The sequence below is a fragment of the Pan troglodytes genome, chromosome 1 (assembly GCF_028858775.2).
Source record: "Pan troglodytes isolate AG18354 chromosome 1, NHGRI_mPanTro3-v2.0_pri, whole genome shotgun sequence".
NCBI lineage: Eukaryota > Metazoa > Chordata > Mammalia > Primates > Hominidae > Pan > Pan troglodytes.
In genome coordinates, this window is record NC_072398.2 from 95,327,270 (window position 1) to 95,350,983 (window position 23,714).

The 23,714-nt window shown below is 42.0% G+C and overlaps 1 protein-coding gene and 1 pseudogene across 11 annotated transcripts in view; both read left to right on the forward strand.

Moving 5' to 3' along the window:
* GATAD2B (GATA zinc finger domain containing 2B) overlaps nt 1-23,714 on the forward strand; it is a 118,209-nt gene that overhangs the window by 66,117 nt on the left and 28,378 nt on the right. The gene's annotated exons all lie outside the window — the stretch shown is intronic.
* Nucleotides 4,141-5,640, forward strand: LOC134810363 (perilipin-2-like; annotated as a pseudogene).

Here is a 23,714-nt window from a genome sequence, read left to right on the forward strand (position 1 = left end):
AGGACCCAGGACCATTCCAGAGACATCTCTCTCTCCTTTTTTACCTCCCACTTTCTGACTTGATAAGGGGACTATAGTGAATATAGTGACTAAGTTTTACATATTTTATCAATGTGAAAAGTTTATCAGGTGCCACTAATTTAATTAGTGCCTACAGTAGAAAAGGGCATCCGTTTTCTATGAAGGGACACTGTATCAAAGGCAAGTTATAATTACACACACACACATTTGAGAGTCTCCCTCTGTCGCCCAGGCTAGAGTGCAGTGGCGCGATCTTGGCTCACTGCAACCTCCGCCTCCCGGGTTCAAGCGATTTTCCTGCCTCAGCCTCCCGAGTAGCTGGGACTACAAGTGCGCACCACCACACCCAGCTAAATTTTGTATTTTTGGTGGAGACAGGGTTTCACTATGTTGGCCAGGCTGGTCTCAAACTCCTGACCTCAGGTGATCCGCCCGCCTTGGCCTCCTAAAGTGCTGGGCATTGCGGGTGTGAGCCACTGCGCCCGGCCAATTTTTATATATATATATGCATATGCATATGTATATTTAAGTTATGCTTTATAAGGAATTATAAAGCATACTGTTTATTCCTTTTTACATACAAAAGGAAGACATAGTAGTCCAGGTTTCTTATCTGATACGTTTTTTCCCCAAGGCAAATAGGGTTGTGATGATTAACATAATCATTTCAGTCTTCAGATGAAACCCTATCATCTGCATGCAAAAAGGAATTTAATCCCTTACAAGCCAACAAGTAACCATATCCATAGTATCTGGAGGGCTAGGCTACTTGCATTTCATACTGCTCAATTAAATGTCATGGACTGTCCATGTTCTGCCACATTACTTTCCAGTTCTGAGTGGTCAAGTTAAAGGCATTCTTTTTTCTTTCTTTCTTTTTTTTGGTTAGTTGGTTTATTTATTAGAGATGGGGGTCTCGCTATGTTGCCCAGATCTTGAACTCTTGGCCTCAAGTGATCCTTCCACCTCAGTTTCCCAAAGTGCTGGGATTACAGGTGTGTGCTACCGTGCTCAGTAGACATTTTTAGAAAAAGGAATCCATTGTGTTCAGCTTATTTGTTTTAATTTTTTTAATCTTAAAGTTTTAAATGTTTTTAGTTTTTAAATTTTAAATTGAAAATATTTAAGCATATAGAAAAATAGAGTAGTACGAGCAACAGCTGTGTAACTACCATCTTGTTCAGCAGTGAATATTTTGCCATATTTGCTTGGCACATATCAATATGCTGTTGATATATAGCATAAACATTTTTTCTAAACCACTTCAAAGTAAGTTTTAGACTTTCACCTCTAAATACTTAAGATTGCTGTGGTAGGCAAAATAATGCCCCTTCTCCCAAGATGTCTATACTCCAGCCCCCATAACCTGTGAATATGTTCCGTTTCATGGCAACAGAGAATTAAGATGGCAGATGGAATTAAGGTTGCTAATCAGTTGACCTTAAAATGTGGAAATTATTCTAGATTATCCAGGTGGGCCAATATAATCATAAGGGTCCTAAAGGAGGCAGAAGAGTGTCAAAGAGTTGGCAGTCAGAGGAGTAGGCCTGATACTTGAAGATGAAGAAAGTAGCCATGAACCCAGCAGAGTAGATTGTCTGTAGCAGGGAACAGCAGGACAATGGATTTTCCTCTAGAGACTCCAGAAGAAATGTAGGAGCTGACTGGGCGCGGTGACTCATGCCTGTAATCCCAGCACTTTGGGAGGCCAAGGCGGATGAATCAGTTGAGGCCAGGAGTTCGAGACCAGCCTGGGCAACATGGCAAAAACCCATCTTTACAAAAAATAACAAAAATTAGCTGGGCGTGGTGATGCGCACCTGTAGTCCCAGAGGCTGAGGTGGGAGAATCGCTTGAGCTGCAGGAGGCAGGGGTTGCAGTGAGCCGAGATCATGCCACTGTACTCCAGCCCAGGTGAGAGAGCCAGACCCTATGTAAAAAAAATATATATAAAATAAGTAGGAGCCATACCCATACCTTGAATTTAGCCTAATGAGACCCATTTTAGACTTAATGACTTTCTGAGTGAAAGGTAATACAATTTGTATTGTGTTTAAGCCACTAAATTTGTGGTAATTTATTATAGCAGCCATAGAAAACTAATAGTAGGCTGGGCTCACGCCCGTAATCCCAGCACTTTGGAAGGGGGAAGGTGGGTGGATCACTAGAGGTCAGGAGTTTGAGACCTGCCTGGCCAACATAGGAAAACCCTGTCTCTACTAAAAATACAAAAATTAGCTGGGCGTGGGGACACCTGTCTGTAATCCCAGCTACTCGGGAGGCTGAGTTGAGAGAATCACTTGAACCCAGGAGGCAGAAGTTACAGTGAGCTGAGATCTTGCACTCCAGTCTGGGCAACAGAGCAAGACTCTGTCTCAAAAAAACAACAACAAAAAAAAAAAAACAAAAAAAAAAGCTAATGCTACAGTTACGTTTCAAAAAAATACGGACAATCTCCTATTCAACCACAATACCATTATAACCAACAAGATTAATAATAATTCCCTAATATCATTTAATACTTAGTCCATTTGAAAATTTACCCAGTTCCCCATAGTATCTTTTGTAGCTGTGTTTAAACCAAGATTCAAAGATTATACATTATATTTGATTATGTCTGTAAGTCTCTCTTAACCTAGAACAGTCTGTATCACCACCTCTTTTTTTTTATATCAACTTTTTTGAAGAGACCATACTCATTGATTTGAAATATGTTCCACATTGTAGATTTGTCAGATTGTTTCCATGTTAATTGTCTCAATGCCTGCAGTGAAAAGTTTGATCCCTACGGTAAGGTAACAGCAAGATTGTTCCATTGTTAAGATGTGTTTTTCCTTTTGCAATTAGTCGTCTGTGGAGTTATTTTGTTTATATGAACTGAACTAGTTCTTATGAAAATAAAGGTTAAATTTCCAGACCAGCATATTTTAAAATGGCAGTATAATAGGCTATATAACCTAAAACACTTCTGCTATTTCATTACAAAACACCTAGTAATGCTGGATGAAATGTAACAACTATTTTTTAATTTTTAAACAAACTTTTAAAAATGTATAGCTAGTTGAGCCTGAAAGAATTAAGGAAAATTCTCAGGGACTGCAAATGAAAGAGGAACTGAAAATGAGCAGTATGCATGTTACTTAATGCTGTGGTATTTCTGGGTGCTTTGCCTAGTCTCAGTTACTGAAAGGCTTGGTTTTTGTTTGTTTGTTTGTTTGTTTTTTGAGACGGAGTCTTGCTCTGTCGCCCAGGCTGGAGTGCAGTGGCAAGATCTCGGCTCACTGCAAGCTCCACCTCCCGGGTTCACACCATTCTCTTCCCTCAGCCTCCCGAGTAGCTGGGACTACAGGTGCCCACCACCAAGCCCAGCTAATTTTTTTGTATTTTTAGTAGAGACGGGGTTTCACCATGTTAGCCAGGACGGTCTCGATCTCCTGACCTCACGATCCGCCCGTTTCAGCCTCCCAAAGTGCTGGGATTACAGGTGTGAGCCACCGTGCCTGGCCTAAAGTCTTCGTTTTCATGTCCATGAGCCTTAGGCCTGTATGGAACAGAGTTAGAAATGCAAATCTCTATATAAAGCAGGGAGTCTTGAAGGTTCATACTCAAGAGAAAGGAAGGGACCACAGAAAATTCCGTCTACTAGTTTGAGGAAACAAGGAAACTTCTGTGTCTCAGCTTGGGCTCTGGCTGGGGGTAGATGGGAATGTCTCCTGAAAATTTATGTTTGGACTCAAGAATATACAATAAGGAAAGGATCAATAGGGCAAGGATAGTCCCTCCAACAAATGTTGTTGGGAAAAGTGGATATCCACAGCAAAATAATGAAATTATCTTGTACTGTACACAAAAATCAACCCAAAATAGATTAAAGAGTTAAACATAAGACCTGAAACTATAAAACTCATAAGAAGAAAACAGGGAAAAAGCATTATGACATTGGTCTTGGCAATGATTTCGTGGATATGACATCAAAAACACAGGCAACAAAAGCAAGTGGAACTGCATCAACCTAAAAAGCTTCTGCACAGCAAACAGCAGAATGGAAAGGCAATCTGCAAAATGTGAGGAAATGTTCGTGAACCATATATTTGATAAGGGGTTAATCTCCAACATACGTAAGGAACTCATACAACTCAGTAGCAAAAAATATATGTATATTAAAAAATAGGCGCTTCACTGCCGTCCGTTGATTTATTTCTCCAGGAAGAAAAATGGCATCTGTTGCAGTTGATCCACAACCGAGTGTGGTGACTTGGGTGGTCAACCTGCCCTTGATGAGCTCCACATATGACCCCATGTACTCAGCCCATGTCAGTACAAAGGACCAGTGTCCTACTTGAAGTCTGTGTGTGAGATGGCAGGGAAGGGTGTGAAGACCATCACCTCGGTGGCCATGACCAGTGTGCTCTGCCCATCATCCAAAAGCTAGAGCTGCAAATTGCAGTTGCCAATATCCGTGCCTGTAAGGGGCTAGACAGGATTGAGGAGAGACTGCCTATTCTGAATCAGCCATCAACTCAGGTTGTTGCCAATGCCAAAGGTGCTGTGACCGGGGCAAAAGATGCTGTGACGACTACTGTGACTGGGGCCAAGGATTCATCACAGGGTTGATGGACAAGACCAAAGGGGTAGTGACTGGCACTGTGGAGAAGACCCAAGTCTGTGTCAGTGGCAGCATTAACACAAGCTTAGGAAGTCAGATAATGCAGCTCGTGAGCAGTGGCTTGGAACATGCGCTCACCAAATCAGAGCTCTTGGTAGGACAGTACCTCCCTCTCACTGGGGAAGAACTAGAAAAAGAAGCAAAAAAAGTTGAAGGATATGATATGGTTCAGAAGCCAAGTTGTTATGTTAGACTGGGATCCCTGTCTACCAAGCTTCACTCCCTGTCTACCAAGCTTCACTTCGTATGAGCAGGCTCTCAGCAGGGTTAAAGAAGCTAAGCAAAAAAGCCAAGACACCATTTCTCAGCTCCGTTCTTCTGTTCACTTGATTGAATTTGCCAGGAAGAGTGTGCATAGTGCCAATCAGAAAATTCAGGATGCTCAGGATAAGCTCTAGCTCTCATGGGTGGAGTGGAAAAGGAGTATTGGATACGACGATACTGATGAGTCCCACTGTCCAGAGCACATCGAGTCACGTACTCTTGCTATTGCCTGCAACCTGACTTAGCAGCTCCAGACCACATGCCACAGCCTTCTGTCCAACATCCATGATTACCACAGAATATCCAAGGTCAGGCCAAGCATATGAGGGTGATGGCAGGCGACATCTACTCAGTGTTCTGCAATGCTGCCTCCTTTAAGGAAGTGTCTGACAGCCTCCTCACTTCTAGCAAGGGGCAGCTGCAGAAAATGAAGGAATCTTTAGATGACTTGATGGATTTCTTGTTAACAACATGCCCCTCAACTGGCTGGTAGGTCCCTTTCACCCTCAGCTGACTGAGTCTCAGAATGCTTAGGACCAAAGTGCAGAGATGGACAAGAGCAGCCAGGAGGCCCAGCGATCTGAGCACAAAACTCATTAAACTTGCCCCTGTCACCAGTGAATGATGCGGCCAGCCAGTTAACACCTTTTGTTATGTTGAAATTAACCCTGCTAGGCAACCCTAAATTGGGAAGCAAGTAGCTAGTAAAAAGGCCCTCAATTATAGTTATTTCCAGCTGGATTAAGAGCTTTAAAGTTTCTGGCTTTAGCAGATGATTTCTGTTCACCTGGTAAGAAAAGAATGCTAGGCTTGTTAGATAGAGCCTAGCCAGAACTCACAAAAAATTCAAGTGCACTTATGTTCTCATTCTGTGGCCATTGTGTTACCCTCTGTTACTGTTTGTGTTGAATAAAAACATCTTCATGCGGGCTGGGGTAGAAACTGGTGTCTGCTCTGGTATGATCTGAGCAGGCCTCTTTACTGATTTATCTCATGATGATTGCTTGTACAACTTGATTTTAGTTTTTTATTTCTCAAATAGGAATACTACCTTTGAATTCAATATAATTCACTGTAAGATTAAAAAAAAAAATAGACAAAGGACCTGAATAGACATTCTCCAAAGAAGACATAAAAGTGGCCAAGTATATGAAAAATTGCTCAACATTGCTAATCATCAGAGAAGTACACATCAAAACCACAATGAAATATCATCACTTCACACCTGTCAATGTCAAGATGGCTACTTTTTTTAATTGGCAAGGGAGTGAAGAAATTGGAACCCTTGCACACTGTTGGTGGGAATGCAAAATGGTACAAGCGGCCACTATGGAAAACAGTATGGAGGTTCCTTGACGTATTAAATATAGAACTACCAGATGGTCTAGCAATCATGCTTCTAGATATTTATCCAAAATAAAATCAGGATCCCAAAGAGACATTAGCACTCTCACATGTGACAACATGGATGAAGCTTGAGGACATTATGCTAAGGGAAATAATACAGTCACAGAAAGATAAATAACTATGTGAGTCTACTTATGTGAGGTATCTAGTCAGATTCATAGGTTGACAGAGTCAAATGGTGGTTGCCAAAGGCTGAGGGGGAGGAGAAATTGGGGAGTTGCTAAACAATGTATGTAAAATTAATGTCAAACAGGAAAAAGCTCTAGAGATCTGCCATACAACACTGTACCTATAGTCAACATTAATGTATTATACACTTGAAAATTTGTTAAGAGGGTAGATCTTGTGTTAAGTGTTTTTACCACAATAAAACAAAAAAAAAATTTTTTTTTTGAGGCGGAGTCTTGCTCTGTCACCCAGGCTGTAGTGTAGTGGCGCGTTCCCGGCTCACTGCAACCTCCGCCTCCTAGGTTCAAGCGATTCTCCTGCCGCAGCCTCCTGAGTAGCTGGGATTATAGGCGCACACCACCACGCCTGGCTAATTTTTGTTTATTTAGTAGAGACGAAGTTTCACTATGTTGGCCAGGCTGGTCTCAAACTCCTTGACCTCAAGCAATCCGCCTGCGTAGGCATTCCAAAGTGCTGGGATTACAGGTGTGAGCCACCGCACCTGGCCAACAAACAATTTTTTAAAAATTAAGTATGGGCTTATTAGGCTGAGCGCAGTGGCTCACACCTGTAATCCCAGCATTTTGGGAGGCTGATGTGGGCGGATCACTTGAGGTCAGGAGTTCGAGACCACCCTCGCCAACATAGTGATACCTGGTCTCTACTGAAAATACAAAAATTAGCTGGGTATGGTGGCGGATGCCTGTAATCCTAGCTACTCAGGAGGCTGAGGCAGGAGGATCACTTGAACCCGGGAGGCGAAGGCTGCAGTGAGCCAAGTTTGTGCCACTGCATTGCAGCCTGGGCGACAGAGTGAGACTCTGTCCTAAAAAGGAAAAATAATTAAGTATGGGCTTATTTGTGTGGGTTTAAATTATTATCACCAGCTTGGTCTGAGATCCCCAAACTGGGAAATGAATATAAAAAAATTATTCAGGACCCTGTATGATACCCTTGGGGTAACCAGCAGAAGCATATGTAAAGCTACTCTGGAGGAACAGATCCACAGTTTAAGCCACACAGGATTCTAACAGATAAAATCCCACTGAATAACCCACTTGATTGTGACAAGGCTCATAATCAAAAGTGACAAAAAATAAGAAAACAGCTCATTTACCATGAATAAGAGTCACAGATACACTACCTCTCAGGACTAGATCTCCAGTTCATTGACTATAGACCATAGAATAAGTGCATTTAAAAGGATTAAATACAGCCAGGAATGGTAGCTCATGCCTGTAATCCCAGCACTTTGGGAGGCCAAGCCAGGCGGATCACCTGAGGTCAGGAGTTCAAGACCAGCCTGGCCAACATGGTGAGATCTCGCCTCTGCTAAAAATACAAAACATTAGCTGGGTGAGGTGGCACATGTCTGTAATCCCAGCTACTCAGGAGGCTGAGGCAGGAGAATCGCTTGAAACCGGAAGGCGGGGGTTGCGGTGAGCCAAGATCACGCCACTGTACTGCAGCCTGGGCGAAAGAGTGAAACTGTCTCAAAAAAAGAAAAAACAAGGTCAAATTTAAAATATATTTGGAAGGTAATGCTGATAGAGTTTACAGATAGAATGCATGTGGGTATGAGAAAGAGGAACTAAGAATGACTCCAAGTGTTTGGTTTGAATAGTGGTGTCATTTGCTAAGATGTGTAACAGTAGGGGAAGAAACAATTTTGGAAATAAGATTATAAAATGCCTGTTAGATATCTGCTATCTTGTGAATGTTTGTCCCTCCAAAATTCATGTTGAAATTTAATTGACATTGTAATAATATTAAGAAGTGGGACCTTTAAGAAGTGATTAAGTTGTTAGGGCTTTACCCTCATGAGTGGGATTAATGTTGTTATAAAAGGGCACCCTCTCTTTGCCATCTGCTATGTTATTAGATGGCAAGAAGATCTTCACCACATGCCAGTACCTTGATGTTAGGCTTCCCAACTTCTGGAACTGTGTGCCAATAAATAGCCAATAAACTTCTGGTCATTATAAAGTGCCCAAAGCTGGGTACGGTGACATACACCCATAGCCCCAGCTACCTGGGATGCTGAGGTGGGAGGATCATTTGAGCTCAAGGAGTTTGGCAACATGGAGAGACTCCATCTCTAAACAAAACAAAACAGAACACACACACCCACATACCCCTATATAAATTACCCAGTCTGTGGGGGGTTTTTGTTTGTTTTTTGCTTTGTTTTGAGATGAGTCTCGCTGTTGCCCAGGCCAGAGTGCAGTGGCATGATATTGGCTCACTGCAACCTCTGCCTCCCGGGTTCAAGCAGTTCTCTGCCTCAGCCTTCTGAGTAGCTGGGATTACAGGCACCCACTACCACACCTGGCTAATTTTTTTGTATTTTTAGTAGGGACGGGGTTTCACCATCTTGGCCAGGCTGTTCTTGAACTCCTGACCTCATGATCCACCCGCCTCGGCCTCCCAAAGTGCTTGAAGTACAGGCGTTAGCCACCATGCAAAATGGACTAAGACAACACCCAAATGGAGATGTTAGGCAATTGACTATATGAAGAGAGTTTCGGAGGAGAATGACAGCTAGGAATATCAATTTGAGAATTAGTATATAAATGCTATTTAAAACCATGGGAACACTTCATTTTTACAGTTAGAAGGTAGAAAGATGACTAGAAACTAGTGAAGACTAAGAATAAAGGATCATGAGTGTAGAATAAGACCCAGAGATGTGAAGTCCCAAAAGCCAAGTGAAGAAAGCAGTTCAAGAAGGAAGGAAGATTGAGTTGATAAAATGCTGCTGAAAGTTCAAATAAGATAAGGATTGGTAAATAATTATTGGACTTGGCAACATGAAGGTAATTAGTGACCTGGAAAAAATAATCTCTTTATATTGAGGGAATAAAACCTGAACTGAAGTGGTTTTAAGCCAGAAGAAAGAGACAATGAGTATAGGTAACTCTTGAGGAATTTTGCTGTAGAAGGGTTCAGGCACATGGGGCAGTGACTGGAATACGACAGGAAGTCATGGGAAGAATTTTCTAAGGTGTAAGAAATACTATACCAAGTTGGTATGGTGAGGGGATGATTCTCAACACTGGCTAAATAATAGAACTAACTGGGGAATTTATTAAAGGATAGCTGCGTGAGTTCAATGGCAGACTGATTAAATCAAATCTTTGGGAATTGGGCCATGGTATCAGTATGTTTGTTTGTTTTACAGTTACTCAGATGATATGCATCCAAAGTTGATCTGCTTTGGAGCAGATTAGTCAAATTAACTCGTTATATAAGTTAAACAGTATATCCAACACAGTTGAAAATTAGGAACAATAGAAATTACACAATGCAGCATAGATATATTAAAAATGGAAAATATGAAAAAAAGAGATGAGACATGGACAGTAGAATGAGATGGTCCAAGATATATCTCATAGGAGTTCTAGGGAAGGGTAGAGAAAATGGAGAGTAGCAACATTCAAAGAGATAATAGCAGAAAATTTCACAGAATTTCTAAGTATATGAATCTTCAAGGAAAAAAAAATAGTGAATCCTGAAAGAATAACACTAAAGACAAAGATCTTATGAAAGCAGCCAAATAGATTACTGTGAAGGAATGAAAATTAGGCTGGGCTCAGTGATTCATGCCTGTAATCTCAGTGCTTTGGGAGGCCTAAAGAGGAGGATCACTTGAGTTCAGGAGTGAGGCTGCAGTAAGCTATGATTTTACCAGTGCGCTTCAGGCTGGGTGATAGAGGGAGACTCCATCTCAAAAAGATGTGGTCTTTTTTACTTATCTACAGAAGTGTGTCTAGTTTCTCAGCTGTAAGCATTCAGAGGTCAGGGACTAAATACAATAATTAAGTACAATGTTGCAAAAATACTGACATTAAAAATAGAAGTTCCAGGCCAGGCACAGTAGGTCAGACCTGTAATCCCAGCACTTTGGGAGGCTGAGGCAGGCAGATCACTTGAGGCCAGGAGTTCAAGACCAGCCTGGCCAACATGGCGAAACCCTGTCTCCACTAAAAATACAAAAACTAGCCAGGCGTGGTGGTGCACGTCTGTAGGCTCAGTTACTTGGGAGGCTGAGGCACAAGAATCACTTAAAACCAGGAAGCAGAGGTTGCAGTGAGCCAGGAGATTGTGCCATTGCACTCCAACCTGGGTGACAGAGCAATACTCCGTCAAAATAAAATAAAATAGCTTTGACTGTATGTAACACACTAATCATGACTAATTCGTTGGAACTAAAAATGAGATAGGACTGAAATAAAAAATAAGAATTTAATAGAAGGCATAAAAGAGCAAGAAGGGCCAGGTGTGGTGGCTCACGCCTGTAATCCCAGCACTTGGGGAGGCCGCAGCAGGTGGATCACGAGGTCAGAAGTTCGAGACCAGCCTGGCCAACCTGGTGAAACCCCGTCTCTACTAAAAATACAAAAATTAGCCAGGAGTGGTGGCGGATGCCTGTAATCCCAGCTACTCGGGAGGCTGAGGCAGAGAAATTGCTTGAACCCAGGAGGCGGAGATTGCAGTGAGCTGAGATCGCGCGACTGCATTCCAGCCTGGGTGACAGAGTGAGACTCTGTCTCAAAAAAAAAAAAAAAAAAAAAGAACACAAAGAACAAGAAGGGGTTGGACACGGTGGCTAATGCCTGTAATCCTAGCACTTTAGGAGGCTGAGATGGGCGGATCACTTGAGGCCAGGAGTTCGAGTCCAGTGTGGCCAATACGGTGAAACCCCATCTCTACAAAAAAAATACAAAAAGATTAGCTGGGCACTGGTGGCACACACCTGTAATCCCAGCTACTTTGGAGGCTGAGGCAGAAGAATCACTTGAACCTCGGAGGCAGAGGTTGCAGTGAGCCAGATTCACACCACTGCACCCCAGCCTGGGTGACAGAGTGAGACTGTCTCAAAACAAACATAGCAAGAAGGAAGCACAGAACAAGCAAGGTAAATAGAACAGAAGATGGTAGAAATAAAACTAAATATATTAGTGATCATGAGAAGTGTAAACTAGTCAGTTTTTTAGAAATGGTTTAATGGAAAAACAAATTCAGATAAATACTGTCGAAAACATAAAGGTGTAGAAATTGAAATTAACAACGAAAAAAATGTTGTAGGTAAATATTAACCAGAAAGTTAATGTCACCATACTAATATAAGACAAACTTTAAGGCAAAAAAAGTTATTAAGGGAACAGTTTTGGGGTGGGGGGGTGGTGGTTTATAGAGATAGTGTCTTGCTCTGTTATCCAGTGGAGTACAATGGTGCAATCATGGTAAACTGCAGTCTCAAACACCAGAGCTTAAACAATCCTTCCACCTCAGCTTCCTGAGTAGCTGGAACTGTGGACGCATGCCACCATGCCTGGTAATTTTTATTTATTTATTTATTTATTTTTTTGAGATAGAGTCTTGCTCTGTCACCCAGGCTTGAGTGCAGTGGTGCAATTGCTCACTGCAGCCTCAACCTCCCAGGCTCGAGCAGTCCTCCCACCTCACCCCCCCTTGCAGCCCCCCGCCAAAGTAGCTGGAACTGTAGGCGTGCACTACCACACCTGGCTAATTTTTTATATTTTATGAATGTGGGGTTTTGTCATGTTGCCCAGGCTGGTCTTGAACTCCTGAGCTCATGGGATCCACCCGTCTCAGCCTCCCAAAGTGCTGGGATTACAGGTGTGAGCCACCACCACGCCCAGCCTAATGTTTTAAATTAATGGTAGAGACAGGCTATCACTATTTTGCATAGGCTGGAATTTTTTTTTTTTTCTTTTTTTTACTGATACAGGGTCTGGCTCTGTTGTCCAGGCAGGAGTTCAGTGGCTTGATCAGGCTCACTGCAGCCTCAGCCTCCTGTGCTTGAGCAATTCTCATTGAACTGTCTTGGCACCCTTGTTGAAAAATCAATTGACCGTAAATATTAGGGTGTATTTCTGAGTTTTTTTCCGTTGATCACATATCTGTCTTTATGCCAGTACCACACTATTGTTATATCCATTGTAGTTTTCATCTCAGACACTGGTTTTCATCTCTAGAAGTTTGATTTGAGTCTTTTTGTACATCTTCCATTTCTCTGCGTAACTTTTTGAAAATATGGAATGCAGTTACAATATTAATATCTGTTTTAAAGTCATTTTAATTCTAACAGAATTAGTTCTGGGTAAATAGATTTCTTCTGATTGATTATTATTCTCATTATGGGTCATGTTTTCTTGCCTCTTTGCAAGCCTGTTAATCTTTAATCAAATTCCAGATATTGTGAATTTTATATTTTTGGGTGCTGGATTATTTTTATTCCTATAAATCTTGAGGGTTGATTTGCAATTCAGTTATTGTATTTGTCAACTTTGCTTTTTTTTAATATATATAATTTGTTAGGCCAGTACTTAAACTAAGCAGTACTTAGTTTAGGGCTAAAAATTCCCTAGTGCTAAGGTAGGACTTTCCTGTGCACTCTACCCGATACCCCATAAATTGAGTTTTTCTAATCTGGCTACTAAGAACAGGCACTATTCCTGGCCCCATGTGAGTTCTGGGTAGTGCTTGCTCCATTCCTTTCATATGTTTTTTTTTTTCTCCCAGTCTTGGATAGTTTCCTCAGTTACATGTGCTGATCAGCACTCTGATCTCCTCAGTATTTGAGGGGATCATTTTGCAGATCTCTGGGCTTCTGAGACTTTCTCTGCAGCTTTCTCTGCTGTGATACTCTGTCCTTTGAAATCTGGCTGCCATTATCTCATTATATTCTCTGCTCCATCTCTTCAACTCAGGAGTTTCTCAGGCTGTGCCTCAATCTCCCTCCCCTCCTGCATCATGTCCTGGAAACTCTCTTAAGGCAATAAGCCAGGCCAGTTGTAGAGCTCACTTCATTTGCTTCTTGTCACTCTGGGGTCACTGTCCATTGTTGCCTGATGTCCATTGTTTTCAAAACCCTTGTTTTTATGGTTTTTGTTTGGGTTTTTTTTTTTTTTTTTTTTTTTTTTTGGTGGTGGTGGTTCTTTTAGGTGAGAGGGTAAATCTCTGGTCTCTGTTGAATCATCTTGACCAGAAGTGGAAATTGCAGCATTGGTTTTAACATCAACAAATGGATCCCTAAATGTTGAGGTGGAGAATGGATAACTAATTGTATATTCCTGCTGTGGGATTCTACACAGCAGTTAAAGCAAATGAAGTAGAGCTTTATGCAGTTACTTGGACAAATTTTAAATATAAAAAATTGAAGGCTGGGCATGGTGCCTCATACCTGTAATCCTGGTGCTTTGGGAAGCCAAGGCAGGAGGATCGTGTGAGGCCAGGAGTTCAAGACTAACCTGGGCAACATGACAAAACCCCATCTTTACAAATAACTTTTTTTTTTGTAAATGTCGCTTCTCCTCTAGTGGCTGAGGTAGGAGGATGCAATGAGGCCAGGAATTTGAGGCTGCAGATTGCTAAGATGGTGCCTGTGAATAGCTACTGCACTCCAGCCTGGGTAACATAGTGAGACCCCATATATTAGCCAGGTGTGGTGGTGTGCACCTGTAGTCCTAGCTGCTTGGGAGGCTGAGGTGGGAGGATTGCTTGAGCCCAGGAGGTCAAGGTTACAGTGAGACATGATCACACCACTGCATTCCAGCCTGGGCAACAGAGTGAGATACTGTCTCTTAAAAAAAAAAATGCCAGGCACAGTGGCAAAAATTAGCCTGGCATGGCAGTGTGAGCCTATAATCCTAGCTACTTGGGAGGCTGAGGTGGGAGGATCACTTGAGCCCAGGAAGCGGAGGTTGCAGTGAGCCGACATGGTCCACTGCACTCCAGCCTGGGTGACAGCGAGACTCTGTCTCAAAAAAAAAAAAAAAAAAAAAAAAATAAGGCTGGGCGAGGTGGCTCACGCCTGTAATCCCAGCACTTTGGGAGGCTGAGGCGGGCGGATCACCTGAGGTCAGGAGTTTAAGACCACCCTGACCAACATGGTGAAACCCTCTCTCTACTAAAAATACAAAAAAATTAGCCAGGAGTGGTGGCAGGCGCCTGTAATCCCAGCTACTCCGGAGGTTGAGGTAGGAGAATTGCTTGAACCCGGGAGGCGGAGGCTGCAGTGAGCCGAGATCGTGCCATTGCACTCCAGCCTGGGCAACGAGTGAAACTCCATCTCATACATACATACATACATACATAAAATTTTAAAAAACAAAAGCAAAAACAATATTGGAAAGAAAAATGAAGAATAGTACAGAAGTGATAATTTCTAAAAATATACAAACTATGCTATATATTATTAATGATTACAAGTATATGCAATAAACTTATTTAATATTTATGAGAATGGAAACAACATCTGAAGGAGGAGAGAGGGTGAAAAGGGTTGAGAGTGAAGTTACACAGTGCTTCAGATTTATCTAATGTTTTGTCTCACTAAAAATAGGAGACCACATAGATGACTAACAACTAGTATCTAAAATACATAAAGAACTCTCAAAACTCAACAGTAAAAAGGAACAGCAAAGAGGTCAGTTAGGAAATGAGCAAAAGACATGAACAGAAGTTTCATAGAAGAGAATTACAGATGGCAAATAAACATGTAAAAAGAACATCATTAGCCATTAGGGAAATGAAAATTGAAACCACAATGAAATATTACCACACACCTATCCAAATGGCTGAAGTAAGAAATAATGACACCAGCCAGGTGCAGTGGCACACACTTCAAGTCGCTTCTCCTCTAGTGGCTGAGGTAGGAGGATGGAATGAGGCCAGGAATTTGAGGCTGCAGATTGTTAAGATGGTGCCTATGAATAGCCACTGCACTCCAGCCTGGGTAACATAGTGAGACCCCATCTATTAAATAACAGTAATAAAAATGACACCACCAAATGCTGGTGAGGGTGTGAAAAACCTGGATTTCTCATACATTGCATCTGGGAACATATGATGGTATAGCTACTCTGGAAAACAGATTGGCAGTTTCTTATAAAACCAAACATTCACTTACCATATGACTCAGCAGTTGCACACTTAGGCATTATCCCAGATAAATGAAAACTTTTCTACAAAAACTTTCCCATGAATGTTCATAGCAGCTTTATTCCTAATAGCCAAAAACTGAAAACAACTCAGATGTCCTTCAGTGAGTAAATAAACCATGGTACATCCATACCATGGAATACTACTCAGCAATAAAAAGGAATAAACTGTTGGTACTTGCAGCCACTTTGATGAATCTCAGCGAAATTATCCTAAGTGAAAAAGGCCAGTCCTAAAAGTTACATACTCTATGATTCCAACTTTATAATAGTTTGAAAAGCCAACATTTTAGAAATGGAGAACAGATTAGTGGCTTCTAGGAGTTAGGAATGAATGTGGCAGGAGATGGGAGGGGATAGGGTAGATGTTGTTATAAAACAGTTAACACGAGGGCTCCTTGAGGTGATGGAACGGTGCTGTTTCTTAACTGTGATGATGGATACATGAACTTACAAATGTGACAAACTTGTGTAGAACTAAGTACATACAAATGAATACTAATAAAATGGGAAATCTGAAGATCTGCTTATTGTATCAATGTTGATATTCTGCTGGTGATATGGTACTATAGTTTTGCAAGATGTTACCATTGGGGGAAACTAGATAAAGGGTACATGAGATCTTCTTTATCTCCATCTTTTTTTTTCTTTTTTCTTTTTTTTTTTTTGAGACGGAGTCTTCCTCTGTCACCCAGGCTGGAGTGCAGTGGCCTGATCTCGGTTCACTGCAACCTCGTCCTCCTGGGTTCACGCCATTCTCCTGCCTCAGCTTCCCGAGTAGCTCAGACTACAGGCACATGCCACCACGCCCGGCTAACTTTTTCTATTTTTAGTAGAGACGGGGTTTCACCGTGTTAGCCAGGATGGTCTTGATCGCCTGACCTCATGATCCGCTCTCCTTGGCCTCCCAGAGTGCTGGGATTACAGGCGTGAGCCACCGTGCCCGGCCTATCTCCATCTTTGAAATATTTTATAATAAGAACAATCTCTTCAGTGTGCACAGTAAAATTCTCTGTGACCATTTGAGACAAATCAGAAAAAATAGTGGAAACATAAAAATGAAAATTTTCTGCTTATTAATATTTACTTCAAAGTTTTTAGATTTTAAAAAGATAAATTAGAACTTATGAAAGTATTTTTTTAAGAATGTATTTTCTGCTGGGCACAGTGGCTCACGCCTGTAGTCCCAGCACTTTGGGAGGCTGAGGCGGGTGGATCACCTGAGGTCGGGAGTTCGAGACCAGCTTCACCAACACAGAGAAACCCTGTCTCTACTAAAAATACAAAATTAGCTAGGCGTGGTGGCGCATGCCTGTAATCCTAGCTACTCGGGAGGCTGAGGCAGGAGAATTGCTTGAACCCAGGAGACGGAGGTTGTGGTGAGCTGAGATCGCGCCATTGCACTCCAGCCTGGGCAACAAGAGCAAAACTCCACCTAAAAAAAAAATAAGTATTTTCAGCAGGCCGCAGTGGCTCATGCCTGTAACCCCAGCACTTTGGGAGGCCGAGGCAGGTGGATCACCTGAGGTCAGGAGTTCAAGACCAGCCTGGACAACATGGTGAAACCCCCGTCTCTACTAAAAATACAAAAAATTAGCCGGGCGTGATGGCAGGTGCCTGTAATCCCAGCTACTCGGGAGGCTGAGGCAGGAGAATCGCTTGAACCCGGGAGGCGGAGGTAGCAGTGAGACAAGATCGTGCCATTGCACTCCAGCCTGGGCAACAAGAGTGAGAGTCCGTCTCAAAAAAAAAAAAAAAAAGAAAGAAAGAAAGAATTTTCATTTCTACTTAGGATTTTTAAACCAAAACAGCTTTTTGTTTGAGACAGAATCTCGCTTTGTCGCCAGGTCTAGGGTGCAATGGCATGATCTCAGCTCACTGCAACCTCTGCCTCCCAGGTTCAAGTGATTCTCCTGCCTCAGCCTCCCAACCAGCTGGGATTACAGGCACGCACCTGCCACCAGCCCAGCTAATTTTTTGTGTTTTTAGTAGAGATGGGGTCTCACCATGTTAGTCAGGCTGGTTTCAAACTCCTAACCTCAAGTGATCTGCCTGCTTTGGCCTCCCAAAATGCTGGGATTACAGGTGTGAGCCACTGCACCCAGCCTTCAAAACAGTTTTTTAAACTTACTTTTTATGTGTTAAATACTAGGACTGTTGTCTCCTTCATTATAAATACTGATAACTTTTCATAAGTAACATAACCATCTTATGATCTTTTAGACTATTGCTACTTTAAACTTTTAAGTTACATTATATAACTATAGGCTTCACTTTCATCATTTTTGAGAATTAGAGGTTTTCCAACCTAGCTAACAATTTAGATTTTTCTGTTCTCTGATGTGATGGAAGAACAAAGAACAAATAGAAAGGGCCTTGTACATTGCCTTTTGAAGACCAGGTACTCCTGTATATGTTAATTTATTTTGTTCACCCTCTTCATTCCCCTATCCTCTGTCTGCCTCTCAGGATCCTCTTAAGTCTTTGCTGCAAATCCAGGTTTTGGTTTAATGTTGTCAGAAACTTTACAAGCGTGAATGTAGAGCTATTTCATTTGGCATTCTTGTTTCTTATAGGAGTCCAACAGCAAGTTTAAAGTTGGACATTTTTCTTTTTCTGCTCTAGTTGTTTGACACAACTACTCTCTTCCTTAAACTTTTTTTTTTTTTTTTTTTTTTTGAGACAGGGTCTCGTTCTGTCACCCAGGCTGGAGTGAAGTGACCTGATCTCAGTTCACTGCAACCTCTGCCTCCCAGGTTCAAGTGATTCTCATGCCTCAGCCACCTGAGTAGCTGGGATTACAGGCATGCACCACCACACCCGGCAATTTTTGTATTTTTAGTAGAGACAAGCTTTTGCCATGCTGGCCAGGCTGGTCTCGAACTCCCGGCCTCAAGTGATCTGCCATCCTTGGCCTCCCAAAGTGTTAGGATTACAGGCGTGAGCCACTGTGTCCAGCCTCTGCCTTCTTATATACTGCTTTTCATCCTCACATTTCAGTAAAGAGAAAATTCACCCAAAGGCAAAAGCTGAAGCCAGGAAATAATCCTTTTCTCTGACCCCAAATCTAAGTCACCAACTCCTATCAATTCTATTTTCTTCCTCTGAATGTAAAAGAGAAAATATGCACATGGTGGCTCGCATCTGTAGTTCCAGCTACTCAGGAGGCCGAGGCATGAGAGTCGCTTGAACCCGGGGGCCCAGGCTTCAGTGAGCCATGATTGCACCACTGTACTCCAGACTGGATGACAGAGTGAGACTCGAAAAAGGGGGAAAAAAAAAGAGGCAGGGTGCGTCTCTTTGCAGTGAGCTGAGATTGTGCCATTGCACTCCAGCCTGGGCAACAGAGCAAAAACTCCATCTCAAAACAAAAAAAAAAAAGGCAGAGAAAATGAGTTCATGTAAACATCCAATTATGTATTTTTGTTATATGCACATCTTTCTATTGGAATGAAATTCTGGAAAACAGTAACCTAGTCGTTTTCCAAAAATCTTTACTCCTAATGTCTGACTTTGACACATAGTGTATGATTAATATTTGTGGGGTGGATGGATGGATAGATGTGCAGATACATGAATACACAGTACTTGCTTCTTAAGATGTCTGGCTCTGAGAAGGGTGTTGTACTGAGTAATAGATTTTGGAAATGAGCTAGACCTGTGTTGTAATTCCAGATTTACTTTCTAAAGCTTTGCAGTTGGGATACACCTCTTCCCACCTGTGAAGTAGAAACAATACTACCTACTTAGTAGCTTGTTGAAAAGATTTAAGTAAGTTTCTTCTCCAACTGGAATGGAGAAAAAAAATATATAAGTAAGAATACGTGATAAAGTGTCCAATAGCATGTTTGGATTTAAGTGGGTGGTTAAGAAATAGTATTTGTTATTATTAGGATCACAGAAGAAACAAAAAAAGATTGGTTAGGCATTAAAAGGCAATATGCAACATTCATTTTACAAAATTCTCTTTTTTTTGCAGAGGAATATTTATGTGATAAGTTTTCAGTGAATATTATTTTTACAGTTTTATAATAGGGGACATAATTTAACTGTAGAATTTTTTTTTAGTATATTTACAAAGTTGTGCAACCATCACAACAGTCTGTTTTAGAAGAACATTTCCAATCACCCTAAAAAGATCACGTGTACCCTTCCGTAATCAGTTATGTTGGATTTTGTTTTTGCAATTTTGTTGTGGTAAAATATATGTAACATAAAATTTACCATCTTAACCATTTGTAAGTATATAATTCAGTGGATTTAAGTACATTCACATTGTTTTGCAACCATCACCACTATCTACTTGCAGAACTTTTTCTTCATCCCAGAGACTCTGTTCCCATTAAACAATCACCCCTCACTCCCCACCCCTACCTTAGCTGGAAACCTCTATTCTACTGTGTTTTTTTTGTTTTGTTTTGTTTTTGGGGTTTTTTGTTTGTTTTTGTTGTTGTTGTTTTTGAGATAAGGGCATCTTACTCTGTTGCCTAGGCTGGTCTTCAACTCCTGACACTCAAGCATTCCTCCCACACCAGCCTCCCAAGTAGCTAGAATTATAGGCACTTGCCACCATGCTCAGCCCTCTATTATACTTTCTATCTCTAGGTACCTCATATATGTGGAACCATACAATATTTATCCTTTTGTGTCTGGTTTATTTTACTCGCATAATGTTTTCAAAGTTCATCCATTTTACATTGGATTTTGAGGGAGGCATGGTTGTGAGTGCATAAAGTTGAGGTTTATAGATTAGTAAAGACAAAGAGTAGCCGTGGATAGATTGGTCAGAATTCTCAAGCTATCTATTAGGAAAGACTTACCTCAGACATTCAGGTATCTGGGTTCTGGTTTCTCGCAACCTCTGATGGGTCAGTTTCTTTCTTGAATCATTAATGTATAGTAAGGGGAAATTATTTGACTGACTTTCAGCTGTTTGTATAATTGTCAATTCAGGGAGCCAAGGTAATGATGGCACCCCAAACTCTAGCTCTAGGTTATTGAATTTTGTTGTTTTGTCATATACTATCAGTGCACGTGAATATATCTCAAAACTTGGAATACTGTAGTATATCAACTTAAATGTGTATATCTTGCTATGTGTACTTAAGAGACAGGGTCTTGCTCTGTCACCCAGGCTGGAGTAGAGTGGCGCAATCATAGCTCACTGCAGCCTCAAACTCCTGGGCTCAAATGATCTTCCCACTTCAGTCACCATGCCTGGCTAATTCTTTTTTTTTTTTTTAACTTTTTTAGGCTGGGTGTAGTGGCTCACGCCTGTAATCCCAGCACTTTGGGAGGCCAAGGTGGGCGGATCGCTTGAGGTCAGGAGTTCAAGACTAGCCTGGCCAACATGGTGAAACCTCGTCTCTACTAAAAATACAAAAATTAGCCGAGTATGGTGGCGAACACCTGTAATCTCAGCTACTTGGAAGGCTGAGGCATGAGAATCACTTGAACCTGGGAGGCTTGCAGTGAGCCGAGGTTGTGCCACTGCACTCCAGCCTGGGTGACAGACTGTCTCAAAAAAAAAAACAAACAAACAAACAAATTTTTTTTTAGAGATGAGTCTCCCAGGATGGTCTCAAACTCTCAGCCTCCAATGATCCTCTTGTGTCACTGGGATTACACACATAAGCCACTGCCTTACTGTGTACTTTTCTAAAGTATAGACATACCTCAGAGATTTTGTATGTTCCATTCCAGACCACCACAATAAAGCAAATATTGCAATAAAGCAAGTCACACAAATTTTTTGGTTTCCCAGTGTATATAAAAGTTATGTTTAGGCCAGACGCAGTGGCTCACGCCTGTAATCCGAGCACTCTGGGAGGCTGAGGCGGGAGGATTGCTTGAAGTCAGGAGTTTGAGACCAGCCTGGTCAACATGGTGAAACCTTGTCTCTACTAAAAATACAAAAAGTAGCTGGGCATGGTGGTACGCGCCTGTAATCCCAGCTACTCAGGAGGCTAAGGCAGTAGAATCGCTTGAACTCAGGAGGCAGAGGTTGTAATGAACCGAGATCATGCCACTCCACTCCAGCCTGGACGACAGAGCAAGAGTCTGTCTCAAAAAAAAATAATAATAATAAAATAAAAGTTATGTTTACATTATGCTGTAGTCTATTAAGTGCAATAGGATTATGTCTAAGAAAACAATGAATACATCTTAAATAAAAAACACTTTCTTGCTAAAAAGTGCTAACAATCATCTGAGCCTTCAGCAAGTCATTATCTTTTAGCTGGTAGAGTGTCTTGCCTCCATGTGGATGACTGCTCACCCATTAGTGTGGTGGTTGCTGAAGGTTGGGGTAACCTGGCAATTTTTTTTTTTTTTTTTTTTTTTGAGATTACAGGCATGAGCCACTGCGCCTGCCCAACCTGGCAGTTTCTTAAAATAAGATGATGAAGTTTGCCACATGGATTGACTCTCCTTTCATGAAAGATTTTCATATAGCATGTGGTACTGTTTAATACCATTTTATCCACAGTAGAACTACTTTCAACATTGGTGTCATTTCTTTCAAACCCTGCTGCTGCTTTGTCAACTCAAGTTTATGGAATATTCTAAATCTTCTGGTGTCATTTCAACAGTGTTCACAGCATCTTACCAGGAGTAGATTCCATCTCAAGAAACCACTTTCTTTGCTCATCCATAAGAAGCAACTCCTTATCCATTCAAATTTTTGTTTTTTGTTTGTTTTTTAAAGAGACTCAGTTGTGGTCTGTCACCCAAGCTGGAGTGCAGTGGCATGATCGTAGCTCATTGTAGCCTCAAACTCCTGGGCTCATGCGATCCCCTCACCTCACCCTCCTGAGTGAGGTGCATGCCACCGTGCCCAACTAATTTTTTTTTTATTTTCTGTAGAGTTAGGGTCTCACTTTGTTGTCCAGGTTGGTCTCGAACTCCTGGGCTCAAGTGATCCTCCTGTCTCAGCCTCCCAAAGTGCTGGGATTACAGTGCTGGGATCCCAGCTGTGCCTTGCCCAGGCTCCCTTCTAATTGTAGTTTTCTTGCTGTTTCTACCACTTTTGCAGTCACTTCCTCCATTGAAACCTTGAACCTGTCAAAGGTCATGTATGAAAGTTATAATCAACTTCTTTCAAATTCCTGTTAGTGTTGATAGTTTTAGGCCGGGCGTGGTGGCTCACGCCTGTAATCCCAGCAATTTGGGAAGCCGAGGCAGGCAGATCACCTGAGGTCGGGAGTGCGAGACCAGCCTGACCAACATGGAGAAACCCTTTCTCTACTAAAAATATAAAATTAGCTGGGCCTGGGGTGGCACATGCCTGTAATCCCAGCTACTCGGGAGGCTGAGGCAGGAGAATTGCTTGAACCTGGAAGGTGGAGGTGAGCCGAGATCGCACCATTGCACTCCAGCCTGGGCAACAAGAGCAAAACTCCGTCTAAAAAAAAAGAAAAAGAAAAGAAAAATGTTAATAGTTTTACTTCCTCCTGCAATGGTAAATAATTTCCAGGAGGTTTTTTAAATTTTTATTTTTATAGAGACAGGGTCTTGGCTGGGCGTGGTGGTCATGCCTGTACTCCCAGCACTTTGGGAGGCTGAGGTGGGCGGATCACGAGGTCAGGAGTTCGAGACCATCCTGGCTGACACGGTGAAACCCCATCTCTATATCAAAAATACAAAAAATTAGCTGGGCATGGTGATGGGCGTTTGTAATCCCAGCTGCACGGGAGGCTGAGGCAGGAGAATGGCATGAACCCAGGAGGTGGAGGTTGCAGTGAACTGAGGTTGTGCCACTGCACTCCAGACTGGGCAACAGAGTGAGACTCTGTCTCAAAAACAAACAAACAAAAAACAACCAAAAAAAAACATAAAAAAAAAAGAGAGAGACAGGGTCTTACTGTGTTGCCCAGGCCAGTCTCAAACTCCTGGGCTCAAGTGATCCTCCCACGTTGGCCTCGAAAGCACTGGAATTACTTTTGTGAGCCACCATGCTTGGCCTGAAATATATTAATATTTCTTTTTTCTTTTTTTTTTTTTTTGAGACTGAGTTTTGCTCTCGTTGCCCAGGCTGGAGCGCAGTGGCATGATCTTGGCTCACTGCCACCTCCCCCTCCCAGGTTCAGGCTATTCTCCTGCCTCACCTTCCCACGTAGCTGGGATTACAGGCATGTGCTGCCAAGCCTAATTTTGTATTTTTAGTAGACGGGGTTTCACCATGTTGGTCAGACTGGTCTCGAACTCTTGACCTTAGGTGA